This window comes from Marmota monax, unplaced genomic scaffold, assembly GCF_021218885.2.
Source record: "Marmota monax isolate L192 unplaced genomic scaffold, Marmota_monax_Labrador192_F-V1.1 WCK01_AAM20220418_F8-fsc00007, whole genome shotgun sequence".
NCBI classification, from domain to species: Eukaryota; Metazoa; Chordata; class Mammalia; order Rodentia; family Sciuridae; genus Marmota; species Marmota monax.
In genome coordinates this window covers 9,174,487-9,189,374 of record NW_026692781.1, presented here as the reverse complement: position 1 = coordinate 9,189,374, position 14,888 = coordinate 9,174,487, and the positions used below count along the sequence as shown (strand labels likewise).

At 40.4% G+C, this 14,888-nt stretch overlaps 1 protein-coding gene across 5 annotated transcripts in view; it reads left to right on the top strand.

Moving 5' to 3' along the window:
* Wipf1 (WAS/WASL interacting protein family member 1) overlaps window positions 1–14,888 on the top strand; it is a 122,935-nt gene that overhangs the window by 40,950 nt on the left and 67,097 nt on the right. The window contains exon 1 of one of the 5 annotated variants that reach the window (XM_058580210.1): window positions 800–819. The exons of the other annotated variants lie outside the window; for them this stretch is intronic. The gene's annotated coding sequence lies outside the window, so the exon portion shown is untranslated. Of the gene's footprint in view, window positions 1–799; window positions 820–14,888 lie in introns of those variants that run through there. 5 annotated transcript variants of the gene reach the window in all.

Below are 14,888 nucleotides of genomic sequence, written 5' to 3'. Positions count from 1 at the left end.
TAGTTCACGTTAAAATAATTTAATGTCTATAATTCTTGGGGTTTTTGTTTTGGGTTTTTTTTTTTTTTTTTGCTTCCTTTTTTTTTCTTTCTTGTTAACAAAATGGGAGTAGACAAGGGGTAAGGCTGCTTGACTGTGAGATGAGGAAGTCCTTTGCCTGCAGCAGTTTAAGAAGCCAGCACAGCCTGGATCTAAGGCCAGCAGGGTTTGGAGAAGCCTTGAGGCTTGGCTGTTAGTTACTAGAGCTTCCTGACCTCAGCCTTGTGCTTCCTCTAGAAAGGAAGATTTTTGAAGAGTCCACAGAAGAGCCAGAAAAATGGGTAAAGGGTTGGAAAAGAAGAGCCCAGACACATCTAAAAGGCCCAAGATTGTTTATCTTATTGCCAATGAGGGGCAGTTTAATAAAGAGCAGCAAGTCAAGGTTCTGACACAATGACCTGCCGCTTTTAGACCTGTAATGAAAAAGGAAAATGTCTCAAATCTGAGCTAGAAGAAGGAAATTACTTCATTCTTGAACTGTTCTTAAGTGCTAGGACGGGTTAGCCAGAGAGATCACATAGCTCTCTCTGGATGTTTTGGAAAACATCCTAGGTTGCTTTTTTGGCCATGTTAACGTGTTAATGGAGGCAGGGGAGTAACGAGGAGAGGACACTAGGACTCAGAGCTTCCATTTTCATCTCTTCATTCCAGCCGGCGTGTTCTAAACTGTGTCTACTGAAAAACAACAAAGGGGTGAAGGTTTAGTGGACTCACGTGTTGTTTATATCTCAGTCATCCAAACTATCCAGAACAGTGATGAAAGAGGAAAATCATGGTTGGGTATGTCCTCAGATTGCCACATATTTTTCATTTTTTACTACCGTTGTTGTGCAAGAAAAGGGAGAAGATGACAACAGGGAGGTTCTAGCTGGGATCTCAACCCTGGTGGTTTCAGAAACCCTTCACTAGCTCTGACATGAGGCAGTGCACAGTTTCCCTGGGTGTGAGGGAACCAGTTGGACCTTGCTGCCTTCGCCTCCAGGAGCGCCTGCAGTTGGATGGCCTCTTGCTTGCCCACCACCCCTGAGCACTGGAGAGAAGCTTAGAGCTTACCAGTGGGCCCATGTCCCTCGAAGGAGCACTTCTTTCAGTTTTCATTTTGCTTTTTAAATTTATCATAGAGTTTTGCTGTTCAAGGAGTTTTGTGTTATGCTTATCTGATGCTTGTAGTAGAAAGGGGCTTTTTATTTTGTTAAAATACTTTCCAGATGGACCTGATGTCTTTCTTGTGAATGTGTCCTTCCAAAAGCCTTTTCCATTTCTTTTTTATCTCCCTAGACATTTCTTGGCCCCTTCCCCAGTCTTTTACTTCCTCTATTTTTTTTTTTTTTTGTGTGTGTGTGTGCTTGTCTGTTGTGTGTTTGAATTGCAAGAAAATATTCAAAGGGTAATCTTTATGCAACAGCTCTGACCCCCAGGCCTGGAAGGGCTTCTAGAAAAAAAGAGGAGGGCACAGGATGGCAAAAGGGGGTGGATCCTGCTGGATGGTACAGAGCTCCTGGAATAGTAATCTTGTGTGTAATATTCAGACAGGTATTACTGCCAAGGTGAACACTGAGTTCTGTTTGAAGGGGAAAAGTGGAAAAAAAAGATTGGTCACTTGTAAAATGGAGATAAAATGATGAATTTTATTGGGAAGAACAGTTCGAAGACTTTATTCTCTAAAAAGGAAGAGAGTGGCACTGACTTCACGAGTTTCTCTTCTTCCCCAGACCCCGACATATAAGCAGCCTCTTCTCCCCAGAATCCCACATGACACAAGAGTAACAAGTCAGCATTCAAAGATGTTTGGGTGATTTGAATCTCAGAGGGATAAAATGATGACATACAAACATTCTTGATAATAGGGAAAAAGAAAATAAAATTGATGGGTGCCACCCTTTAACAGAATTCATTCATTTTTGAGTTGGAATGAGCAAATCTAGAGGCCTAGCTAGCACTTTGAGTTTCTCAGAGAATTTCCTGGGCAAGGGTAAGATATTATTGGCATCACCATCACATTGGGCAATACTAAGCATTGTACATTATTTTACTTGAGTTAAAATACCCATAACATAAAATTTACCATCTTAACTAGCAAGCATGCTGTTCAGCAGCATTAATATTCACATGGTTGTATAGTCAACCTCCAGAATTTTTCCATCTTACAAAACTGAAACTCTGTATCCATTAAACAACTTCCTATTTTCCCTTTCTTACCAGCCCCTGGCAACACCATGCTACTTTCTGTTTCTACAAATTCAACTTCTCTAGGTACCTCAGTTAAGTGGAATCCGTACAGTATTTGTCTTCCTGTGACTTCCTTTTTTCACTTAGCTTAATGTCATTAAGGCTCCTCCACATCGTAGCATATTGGAATTTGTTTCTTTTTTAAGGTCAGATATCCCACTTATATATATGTCACATGTTCTTCATTCACTAATCCATCAATAACATTTGGTTACTTTCACCTTTTGGCTATTGTGAATAATGTGGCTATGAATGTGGGTTTGCAAATCTCTTCAGTTCTTTTGGTATATACTCAGAACCAGTATTGCTGGATCATGTGGTGAGTTTGCATTTAGCTTCTGATCATCCAGTCCTCCTTTATCACCCTCCTTCCAAATACAGAGACTTGAAGATAACTCACATTACAAAATCTTATTTTTTTCCTTCGTGCATGCTCATGACAAAATGTTCATGTTTTGCTTCTGGGTATTAAGGATCCAAAGGGGACTTGGACTGTTAACCCAGGAAAATAAGTAAGCTTAGTTGGGCTGTTCTGGAGGGGTAGCCACAGGGGGTATTTAGTTTACAGATTTTCTGGAAGAAAATGGTACACAGAAGGTGTGATGAGCAGCCTGACTGAATAGTGGGCAGTGATTCTTTTGCTGGAAGTGCTGTCTTCTATAAAGTATTACAAGTGCTAATGTCGACTCAGTGACATCACCAGGGAAGGAATTTCCTGTATGCCTGATGGAGTTTTCATTTGGCCATTTCAGTTTCCCTCAGTTTCTTCATTAGTTGGAAGGTTGGTGCTACTTTTTAAATAAGCCTGTAAATGCCCCCACTCCCCAAAGCATCAGAAAATGGCAAGAACAATTGCTTTTGTTCATTCATGAAAATGATGAGTGGGTGCATTTACTTGCTTATGAAAGGGCATAGAAAGCTTTTCCTGAAAAGAATAAACTGGAAAAAAATGAATCCTTGAAATGGAACTGTCTTGCAGCAAACTGAATTTAAGAGAGCCTATTTCTAGTTTATATGACATTCTGCCGACTACATGTACCACTAACATTGTAATTTCTCAATGCTAATGAGAAGTCACTGCTTTGAGGCTTAACTAGCTAGATACTTACCAAAGTATCTGTTTTGATATTTTCTGGTATGAATTAGGTTTCCTTTATACTTGTTTTCATGTCTACATTTCATTATGTCATTTTTTAAGTTAACTTTTTTTTTTTTTGATACCAGAGATTGAACCCAGGGACACTTAACCACTGCGTCACATCCCCAGCCCTTTGATATTTTTATGTTTTATTTGGAGACAGGGTCTCACCAAATTGCTTAGAGCCTTGTTAAATTGCTGAGGCTGGCTTTGAACTTGAGATCTTTCTGCTTCAGCCTCCTAAATTACTAGGATTACAGATGTGTACCACCTGTAGCCTTTGTATTGGTTCGTAATCTCAGTGTGACTTAAAAAAAAAAAAAAGTCTTGTTGTAGTAGGATAACCCATTTGTCCTTATACCATGCATAAACATAACCATATATATGTATATGTATGTATAAAGAATTTTCCCTATTAATCCATCCATATACAGATATATGTACACACGTATATCTGTATATGGACGGATTAATAGGGGAAATTCTTTAGAGTATGTATTTCCTTGGCTAAAAGACATTAGATGATATCTTGGAGCCTACAGTTATTTGGAATATGCTAGTAATCATAGACTAGGCAGTTATGCCGCTAAGCATATATGGTTTTGCTAGTGAACTGCTATTCTTTCAGTAAATCACTGATATACAGATGGTAGTGATTTGGAGTATCTTTGATTTCTAGGCTAGCAATGGAAAGCTTTGGTCTTCCTTTAAGGCTTTAGAGACCTGTAGAATGATCCTCCTGAGTGCAGGCCCAGTAGAGAGGCTGCCCAGTACCTCACCAGCCTGCTGTGTACAGAGCTGCACAGAGGGAACTGTTAAAAGAAAAGAATTGATGTTCCAATTTTGCTTCTCACCACAGTGTGACTCCTTAGGAAAGTCCCAGTTCTACAAATCATTTAAATGAACATTCTTGGTACATTGCCACCAGAGCTTCTCTTGAACCTCTTCAAAGCAAACAGTGTATTATGCCTTCACTCTTTCTCTTCTCCCTATTTTTCCTCTTCTCTCTTCCAGCTTTCATCTTTGCCATTTCATGCCCACCTACCTTCTGAAAATTTAGGCCAGAACCTGTGTACAAGAACCGTGTGCTTCCTTCCCCAGCCCTTTTTCCCAGAGTATTTAACAACCTTTCCTGCAGAGCAGGGACAAACTAATGCTGATGAGCATAGTTACCAAAGTTAAAAATAGTTGAGGATTTTCATATAAGAAAAATAAATTGGAGAAAATAATGTTGTTATGAGATCCTGGTGAATTAGGATGAATGAACTGCTTATAAAAACTTTTTTGAAGGACTCATAAGGAAGTAGCAGTAAGAGAAAGAGAAGTGAAAAGGCCAGAGAATAATTTGCTCCAAAAGATGAAAATGTCAGGTTATTTAAAAACGTCTTTTCCCTTCTACTTTAGTGCCAGGAACATCTGGCCTTGGGAAAAGTTTAGGAAAGAGGCTTTCAGACACTGTTGTCATTTAAAACTTAAAGAGGTAGGTAAAAATAAAACCTTGGATTTTTTACTTTTATTTTTTTCTGCAGTGCTGGGGATTGAACCCAGGAGTTTGTGCATGGTAGGCAAGCACTCTACCACTGAGCCACACCCCAGTCCTTTTTTAGTTTTTTTTTTTTTTTTTTGAGACAAGGTCTCAATACATTGCTGAGGCTTGCCTCAAACTTGAGATTCTCCTGCCTCAGCCTCTCAGGTAAGATTATAGGCATGCACTATTGCACCTGGTGGAAACTTGGATTTTTTTTTTTTAAGAAACAGAAAGGACCTTAAGAGAGTTCTATCCCCTTTCTTTTTAGATTTGGAGACTAAGGCCCAGAAAAGTCCGGTGACTTGTGTGTGAGTCAGAATAGTTCATTAGTAAATAGCAGGCACAGAACAAGGCTCCTGACTTGAGCACTGGCTACCACATATGGGAGCCATGTTGAGGGGGTCTCATGGACTTGGGATCCAGATAGAGGTGCCCCTCCAGGATCTGCAGAACCAGATACATGCCTAATGGAAGTATACTAAGAGATTAAGGATTTGGCAAACTGATCTCTCCTTAATTCCTGGGAGACAGTCATATGGTTGTAATTTTGTAGGCAGAAACCTAACCTATCCTACCTGGAAATGGTTTGTGTGCAAGAAGCTGGTCCTCATGGGGAAAGAAGAGGACAGGCCCCGAGAGGAAAAATTACTTATGGGCTCAGGAGAGGCCAGGAAAAGAGACTTAATCTTGTGTAAATGAAAGTAGATTAAGAAATATGGGTAAAGATCTGTTGTGAGATATGGATGATATCAGCTCTCACTGTGCCCTGGATCACGCAGTCCTCAAAAGTGTTAGCCCTCCTTAGCACTGATTCTAAGGTCTCTGAACTACCTTCTGAATGCCAGCGAGGCTTCTTGGGTACCATTATTACAGAAGGGTAAAACCTGGACAATGAACATGGTCAATGGAAAGAAATGACATCATTTGGAAATTCTGGTATGCCCAGCAGCCCTTGCAGACTTTTAATTGGGGTCAGCCATTCTAAGTTATCTCTCTGGCACCCAGATAAAAGGGAAGTTTTAGAACTTTTTATGACAATGACTGTTTGAAGTATGGTAAACTATCCCTAAACCAACTTCAACTCAGACTCAGTTTCTCTGTAAATTCACACAACACAGATTGCTTCTATGATCCTATAAAGCATGAGCATATTTTCCTGCCAATATTCAGTTAATTCTGCAGCAGCAGACACCAGCTGGGTATCTAGTCAGAATCAGTTCTGACACTGTCTACCTGGAGATAGCATTATATCCTTCAGGTTGAGGGTTCAGCCCCCAAAACTGGACCTGGATCTGGCTCATACACGCACCACCTCCATTTTAGATGCCAGTCACAAGCTTCAGGTTGTTCTACCTGTGCTTCTGACTGACTGACTATAAACCCAAGTTCCCCCAACCTTCTCTTAGGTTCACTCAGTTTGCTAGAGTGGTTTACAGATTGCAGAACTCAGAGGAACACTTTATAAAGAACAGAGATAAAGAGATGCATAGAGTGAGGTATGGAAGAAGGGACAAGGTGTTACCTGCTACTCTCCAGGAACCTCCCCTGTGCACTGTTTAGGTATCTAGAAACTCTCCATCTGGTTCTTTGGGGGTTTTGTGGAGACTTCATTGCATACTTCATGCTAATATACTGAGTGGGGAAACCCAGGGAGGCCTGTCTGTTCAGAATTCTTCTTATCCTGTCTGTACAGCATTCCTTTCTCCAGGGCATAGGGCAGGACCAATCTGTAATGATGAGGGTCTTGTGACCTCCTATCTGATAAGCGTAAGTCAGATATTTTCTTTATGGTCAGCTCTAAGACAGGAAGGCTGGGGAAGATCAGAACTTCTATGACCTGCCTTGAGGAAGAGCCAGAAACCATGAATTAAACCCCAAAAGACATGTATCATAATATCACAGCCACTCCTAAGGGTCTTTCCTGGCAAGCAACTGCCTGTCCCCTTAGCATCAGTCTTAACTCTTTGCTGTTCTGCAAACTGCCACAAGCATTGGAAATCACAGGGCCCTTTTTGGACACAGGATATTTTTTATAAGATTCACCACCACCACCATTTCCCCTTAATTTAGAAATATTTATAGAGCACTTTTCATGTGGATCTTTTTCTAGTGGAGAATGTGGACAATAAACAATAAACCTAAAACGTATTGCATGATATATTCTATTAGAGGGTCATAATTGCTATGAAGAACTACAGCAGGGTAAAGCAGAGCAAAGGCACCGTGTTGAATATACGGATTTAAGTGGGGGTGACTAGGGTATCATGGAAAAGATGGTAAATATTTGGAAGGGGTAAGAGAATTTTCCAGGTGGATACATGGGGGAAAGCAGAGGGCAGTGAGGCAGTAGGGTGCCTGGCATATTCAAGGAATAAAAAAGAGCAGGTGTGACTCAGGCTGAGTGAGAAGTTGGAGGCAAGACCCTAGTGTCCTAGCAGGCCCATGTGGAACTCTGGCTTTCCCTCACAGTGAGAGGGTACTTTGGGAGGACTTTGAGCAATGAGAGGCAGTGAACTGACTTTACATTTAAAGGATCCCTCTGGCTGCTGGATTAATAGTTTGTAGGAGCACAAGAGTAGAAGAGAGACCAGTTAAGAGGCTATTGCAGTACTCCCACTAGAGGCCATGGTGCCATGGACCAGCGTGGCAGGAACAGAGGTGACTAGGAATAATTAGAGACTGGATATTTTGAACATAGAACTAACAAGTTTAACTGTTGGGTTGAGCAATAATAAGTAAAGAGAGGCGTCAAGGATGATTCCAAGGTTTTTGACCTAAGCACAGGGAGAATGGAATCCCATCAAACTGCAATGACAAAGCTATAGGCAGAACAGTGTGGAATGGAGAAGGGATAGAGTTTGGCTTGGGATCAGCTGAGCTTGAGGTGTTTGTTAAACAGACGTCCACGTGGAGTTGGCAATGGAGAACTAGATACACATTTCTGGGTGAAGGAGTGAGAATCCTAGAAGAAATTAATTTTTCTTAATGGTCTTAGTGGTTTAATATCCAAAAGTCCTAAAAAAATACAACATGGAGTGGGACTGCATAATATCTTATTCACTGCTTGATTTCTAGGACTGATTCAGAGAATGCTCGTTAAGGTAAATAGCAGTAGAAAGGGCAGGATTCTTATCGCAAACTTTGTCTTTCAGGATTTAAGCCTCAGTGAATCCATAACTCTTATTTTGAAGAAAAAAAAAGACTTTTTTTTTTTTTAAACAAAATAGGCAAAAGCAGGGGCTGGGATTGTGGCTCAGTGGTAGAGTGTTTACCTAGCACATTCGAGGCACTGGGTTTGATTCTCAGCACCACATAAAAATAAATTAAAAAAATAAAGGTATTGTGTCCAACTACAACTTGAAAAAAAAAATTTTAAATGGGCAAAAGCAATGCCTAAAAAAAGCAAGCTTTCCTTTGCTTATATGTCGAAGCAATCAAAGGAAATGTTATGAGATTGATTGCTAGAATTTTTGTTTATGTGAATGTTATTTTAAATATAATTGGAGTTGCATTTGTTATCCCTTAAACAAACAATGACTGGTTGTGTAAACTTTAATGAAGTAATTTATGTTGTTTTCCTATGGAAAAGGAGGTAGACTCTTTATTCAAGAGGTAGAATTCTGAGTTCCCATTGGTTGGATCTCAGTCCATGCAAGGTTATTAACTTTTGTTTTCACATCTAAAGTCGCCTTTTTGTCTTGCCTTTTAATCAACTTGTATGAACAAAAAGCATCTATTTAAAAAGTACCTACAGTAATTCTCTGGAATAATACTGGTGTTTCCTGGTCCAAGCTGAGATGAAAAGTTTTTAATTCTCAACTTGTCATCAGCTTATAAGAGCATTTATCAAATGTATCTTTATGTAATCTCATTAGTCCTCAATCAGGCAATGAAGCAGGTTCTATGATAAGCCACATGTGCAGAGGTATGTATTGCCTCAGAGAATGAAGGGTATTGACCGCATTCCACTGTCAGGAGCCAGAATTCAGACCAAGATCTGTCTGTACCCACAGCTTCCCCAGTCCACTTCCCAGAAGCATGGAGTAAAGGGAAACAAACCAGAGCATTTCAGTAATTCAAAAATCCTTCCATGATCTCACATGTGGACTAAATTGTAATACAGAATGGTGTTCTTTATGATAAGCCAAAAACCCAAGGTGCCATTCACATATTTCAGGGAGTTGCCAAACTAGGCCTTGAGGTGGGGGAGTTCATGAACCAATCTTTTGCTTGGCCTCTACCCCATGCAGTAGTGGGCTTGTTGATTGGAATGACACCAGTGGGCTGATAACATGCTGCTCCATTAAACCCTCAGAGGAACACCCAGCCCTCCCTTCTACAGAAGCCTGTTGCAATGCCAGCTGGCAGCAGCTGTCCCAGGCTGCTCCTTGAAGGTGCCTGGGAATGGGGACACTGCCAGCCAGCCACCCTTGGGAGTCCTGAGTGAGGGGTTCTGGGAGTCTTGGAAATGGTTCAGAACCTGGAGGCTCTGCCTCAGCTCAGGGTTCAGAAGAAGGGCTGGGCTCTGTCCCCACAGTGCTGGCCACTCAGAGCCCTGTAGGACAACCAGCTGTGGAGCCCTCCTGGGGGTGTGGGGAGGCACAGTCCCTCTCCACAGTTGATAGTCAGTCTTGTTTGCCTTGATACAGATATACTGGTTATCAAAACTGTTGAAATGCTTCAAAACTGGTAGGTGAACTATCAGTTGCATGAGTGCACTCGAGGATCCCTAAGACTTTTCCTGTAATTCCATAATTGAAGTAAGCACTGGCCACAGAACAGGTGCCTGGGACCCTGTTGTAGCATCAGACTGTTCAGTGCCTATGCCTCCTGGTTGTTAAATATTTCTGATATTACCCCCCATTTGATCCTGATAAAACAAAACATTGAAAGCATTTTTGTGAGCAAGTAATGAGAAATTTTGATTGGGGTTCAGGAGGACAAAACTGAAACCTGCAATTTTATCCCTGTTTCCCTGATTCTATGATATAGGCCTGTTGATATCCCAGGCTCTTCTTTACTATCTAGAATGAAAGCGGCTATAACAGTTAGGGTTTCCAAGCAACAAGCAGTGCCCCTGGAAGTGTAATTTCAATTCATGCTTTTAGAGGGCCCAAGTTTGAATTTTGAATTTTACAGGAAAACATCTTCCTTGTCGCGACCCCTCGCCGGCAAGGGAAAACACGACACAGGATTCTTCTTTCAGCAGTTTATTCAGGCCTTGATTCAAGTATCATCTTCTAGTGACCCCCTGCCGAGCGCCCAAGCACAGCCTAATAAAGCCTCCCGCATACCAATCCCAAGCTGCCACGTGGACCTTTCTCATAGGGTGGGAAGGGATTGCGTGCCAATTCTCCATATTAGGAGTTGTTTATCACAGGCCACAGTGGAAGCCGGCGCCATCTTCTAATGGCGGCCACGGTCTATAAGAATGGCTTACCACACTTCCTCTGTACTCTTTCTGGAAAAGTAGTTATTGTTTCAAACTATGACTTGTTTGCTTCCATAACCCAGTTGGTGACCACTTGCCGAGAGGAGGTGAAAGGTTCATTATAAGCCAGGCTCCAGTAATCCTGATTTATTGGTGCCAAACAGTTGCTTTTTGCAGCTGTGAGGAAGTTTTCAAAGTTGATTTGTTTCTTAGTGGAGCAGCAGTACCATATGGTTAAAAAACAAAACAAAACAAAACAAAACAAAAAAAAAACCAATCACAAACAGTAAATGCCCACAGGTGGTAGATTCCAGGAGCAAGCAAGAGATCCTTGTCCCCATCCTCAAAGCACCAGATTAAGAACCAGATGGTTCAAGATACACTACATACTTCAGGTTAAGAGCCCCTGTGTTATACTTTAATACAGGGGCTCTTAACCTGAAGTCTATGAACTGGATGAGAGAAGTAGTACTTATATATTATCACTAACCCCTCATTGACATTTTGCATTTCCTTTGATTATGAATGTAGCCAACAAACTACAGTAGCATTAGGAACACTTGTAACATTGTCACCAATAGAAATGGTAGATGTTTTATGTCATCATGTGCTAGGCAGCTTATAAGATGGTACCCAATGATCCCCACCTCTTGAAATTCATTCCTTTGTATAACCCCTCTTCCTGAGTATGGCCTGGATTTAATGATTCACTTTTGGTGAAGTAAGTATGGCAGAGAAGATGAGATGTCACTTGAGATTTTCTTATAAAAAGACTGCAACTTGAATATGAGGGCTTTCTCTCGCTGTCTTGCTCATTCTGAGGGAAGCCAGCCACCATGTTATAAGCTACCCTGTAGAGAGACCCCCGTGGCATGGAACTGAGGGAAGCATGTGGCTAACAGCCAGTGAGGAACTGACATTTGCCAACGAGCAAGTGAGCCTGGAAGCCGATTCTCCCTTAGTCAAACCTTCAGATGGGAATGTGGCTCCAGCTGACACCTTGATTGCAGTCTGGTAATAGACCAGGAGCTAGAGGGACCCAGACAGGTTGCTCTCAGGTTTCTGATTCACAGAAACTGTGATATAATAAGTGTGTGTTTGTTTAAGCTGCTCAGTTCTGGGTAATTTGTTAGACAATAGTAGATTAACTAATGCATATTATAACTGCCAATATTCCCAAATACTGTTTGAGCTCATTTCTGCTTCGGAATTATAGTAATTACTAGACTGACCACAATCTTGTAATTGAATGCATTTAAAGCATAAGGAAGCACATGTGTTTATGTATAACAAAATTGTTTTTAAACCATTTTGATGCCATACATTTCCACTATTGAAGTTTATCAGTTCTTATTTCTTAAGGTCTCCATTCTTTACAGATATTTCATAATTGAAAATCAGTCAGTTTATAAGAAGAACTTTTAGGAGGGCCTTGTGATAGGTGTTGTAATTATCTGTGCCTTGTGAGGTTTATAATTGAAAGTTCATTTCCCAGACTTAGCAGCTCTGGAAGTCTCTGGAAAATTAAAATGAAGATGATCATTTCCTTATAGATAGAGCTAATAACCTAAAATGTCTAACAAATGACAGGCACAGGTGCCAGTCAGCCAGAATAAATGTCAGCCTGAAAACCAAGCAGTGGGTAGCAGTGAATATGAACGTGCTTGTAGGAAAGTGGAAACTCAGGAAGTCAGGATGTGTGCACCCCTGAGCACTCTTGGCTCAAAAAGGGGAACTGCCAGCAGTCCTTCCCTTTCCTTCCTCAGATAGTGTTTCCAGATTTCATCAGTTATACCAATGATAGTTTGTGAGATGATCTCAGGAGACATGTGAATAAACATTCTTTTATTTTAGTCTTTCTTTCTTTCTTTTTTTTTGTTGTTGTTGTGGTGCTGGGGATGGAACCCAGGGCCTTGTGTATATGATGCAAGCACTCTACCAACTGAGCTATATCCCCAGTCTGACACTCTTTATTTAAATGATTATAATATGTGCTAGAAAAACATTACAATACCATGTGAAATTCATGACTTCATGGACACAGTTTCTTAGGATGACCCCAAATTATGTATTTAGATTTGTTTAGCTTAGTTAAATTAAAAATAGGAGTAGATTATAGTCATGTGTCACAGTGTGATGGGGACAGTCTGAGAAATGTGTCATTGGGTGATTTTGTCATAGAATATACTGCATGAACTATGGTGGCACCAAGCAATATAATCTCATGGGACCACTGTTATCTGGATAGTCTCTTGTTCACTTAAATGTCATTGTGCAGTAAATGACTACATCATTTTGGTGGTATGCTGGTACCAGAATTCTGAAGTCAGTTGCAAATATTTGGAGAAGTTTGGGAACCACTGCCTTAGGAAATTCATCAGGAGAACAGACATATAAACACATTCAGAGATAACAAACTCAAGGCTGTGAGAACTAAGTTCAATCAGGTTTTTGTCCAGTTGTTGGGTTACCTGGAAGGCCAGGATTGGAGGAGAGGATTCTCTGTGTCATACCTCCCAGGCTCCAATAACATGTAACACTCCTCTTTCCTCCCTCCCAGAGCATGAGAAGAGGGTAGACAGTGACTTGGGGACCCAAAATATCTTTCTTGTTGTTCTCTCATCAGTAAAATTAAATTCCAATTAATTTAACTCCACAAATACCAGGGTCTAAATTTTTTTTTATTTTTTTATTGTTGGTTGTTCAAAACATTACATAGTTCTTGATATATCATATTTCACACTTTGATTCAAGTGGGTTATGAACTCCCATTTTTACCCCGTATACAAATTGCAGAATCACATCAGTTACACATCCATTGATTTACATATTGCCATACTAGTGTCTGTTGTATTCTGCTGCCTTTCCTATCCTCTACTATCCCCCCTCCCCTCCCCTCCCCTCTTCTCTCTCTACCCCCTCTACTGTCACTCATTTCTCCCCCTTGTATTATTTTCCCCTTTCCCCTCACTTCCTCTTGTATGAAATTTTGTGTAACCCTGAGGGTCTCCTTCCATTTCCATGCAATTTCCCTTCTCTCTCCCTTTCCCTCCCACCTCTCATCCAATTTAATGTTAATCTTCTTCTCATGCTCTTCGTCCCTACTCTGTTCTTAGTTACTCTCCTTATATCAAAGAAGATAGTTGGCATTTTTAATATTAAATATCTCTGTGGGTGCTGGGGTCATAGCTCAGTGGTAAAGTACTTGCCCGACACATGTGAGGCACTGGGTTTGATTCTCAGCACCACATAAAAATAATAAAATGAAGATATTATGTTCATCTACAACTAAAAAATATATATATTTAAAATAAATTCTCTGTGAGTCACTGTCTAATCCTGCACAGTGGAATGCATTGGCTACTTAAAATGTGACCAGGACACATAGAAACAGGCTGCATTGTAAGTGCAAAAGCCACATTGGATTTTGAAAACTTAGTATAAATAGAAGAAAATAAAATATCTCATAGAAATTTTTATTTTAATTAGTGTCAAAATGATATTTTAGATATTTTAGGTTACATAAAATATATTCTTAAAGTTGATCTCACCTGTTTCAAATAACATTTTTAAATGTGGCTACAAAAATATTACAAATTGTATATTTGGCTGGCATTCGATGAACAGTGCTGTTCTACCTATCTGTAGACAAGAGGAAGTTCCCATGTGTGTGGGAGAGAGAGTTGGGGGCAGCTGTAGAATAGATTTTGCTGGCCTGAAGCTCTGCTTGTTCATCTCTTGATCTCCAGTTTTATATTTCCCCTGGCTTTCCAGACATACCTGATATCTTGCTGGATTTCAAGCTCAGTGTATACAAATCACTTCTATCTGAAAGGTAGAACTTAGAACAATAATAGTTTCTTTTTCAAATAAGTATATCAGCATGCTTTTTCCTCATATTTTCACTCTGGTAACAATGGTTTTTTGCTTCTGTTTGGTTGATTCTTCAACCCATGCTAAAGAAATAACTCCTAGAGCCAGACACCTAGATTCCAGTCCCAAGCCAGATGTGTTACCTAGGTCATTGAACCTTGCTGGGCTTCGGTTGCCATATAGAAACACTGAATCAGTTTACTCAATGACCTCTAAAGTGATTTCCCTTTCTGAAATTCTAAAGCATTTTAAGGCTTCATGAGTTTTGGAGTTGGGGACCACTAATCAGGAGTGTGTGTGCTCTTAAAAATATGAAAGTGGGTCTTCTGAAATATTATTTGGGAACGTGGAGTTTAAATATATGGGTCATTATTCTGACCAATTGAAGGAATTAAATTAAGATAGAGATTTCTGTTGTTGTCTTAGTTTTTTTAAAATGGACACAGTACCTTTATTTTACTTATCTTTATGTGGTGCTGAGGATCTAACCCAGTGCCTCACATGTGGTAGGCAAGCGCTCTACCACTGAGCTACAACTGCTGCCCCAAGATACAGATTTTCTGTTGAAAAAACAGAGCATTTTTAATATGCCCCAAAGGAGCATAAAGCATAGAAGCATGATTTCTAGCATGACATGTCACTTGCCCTAT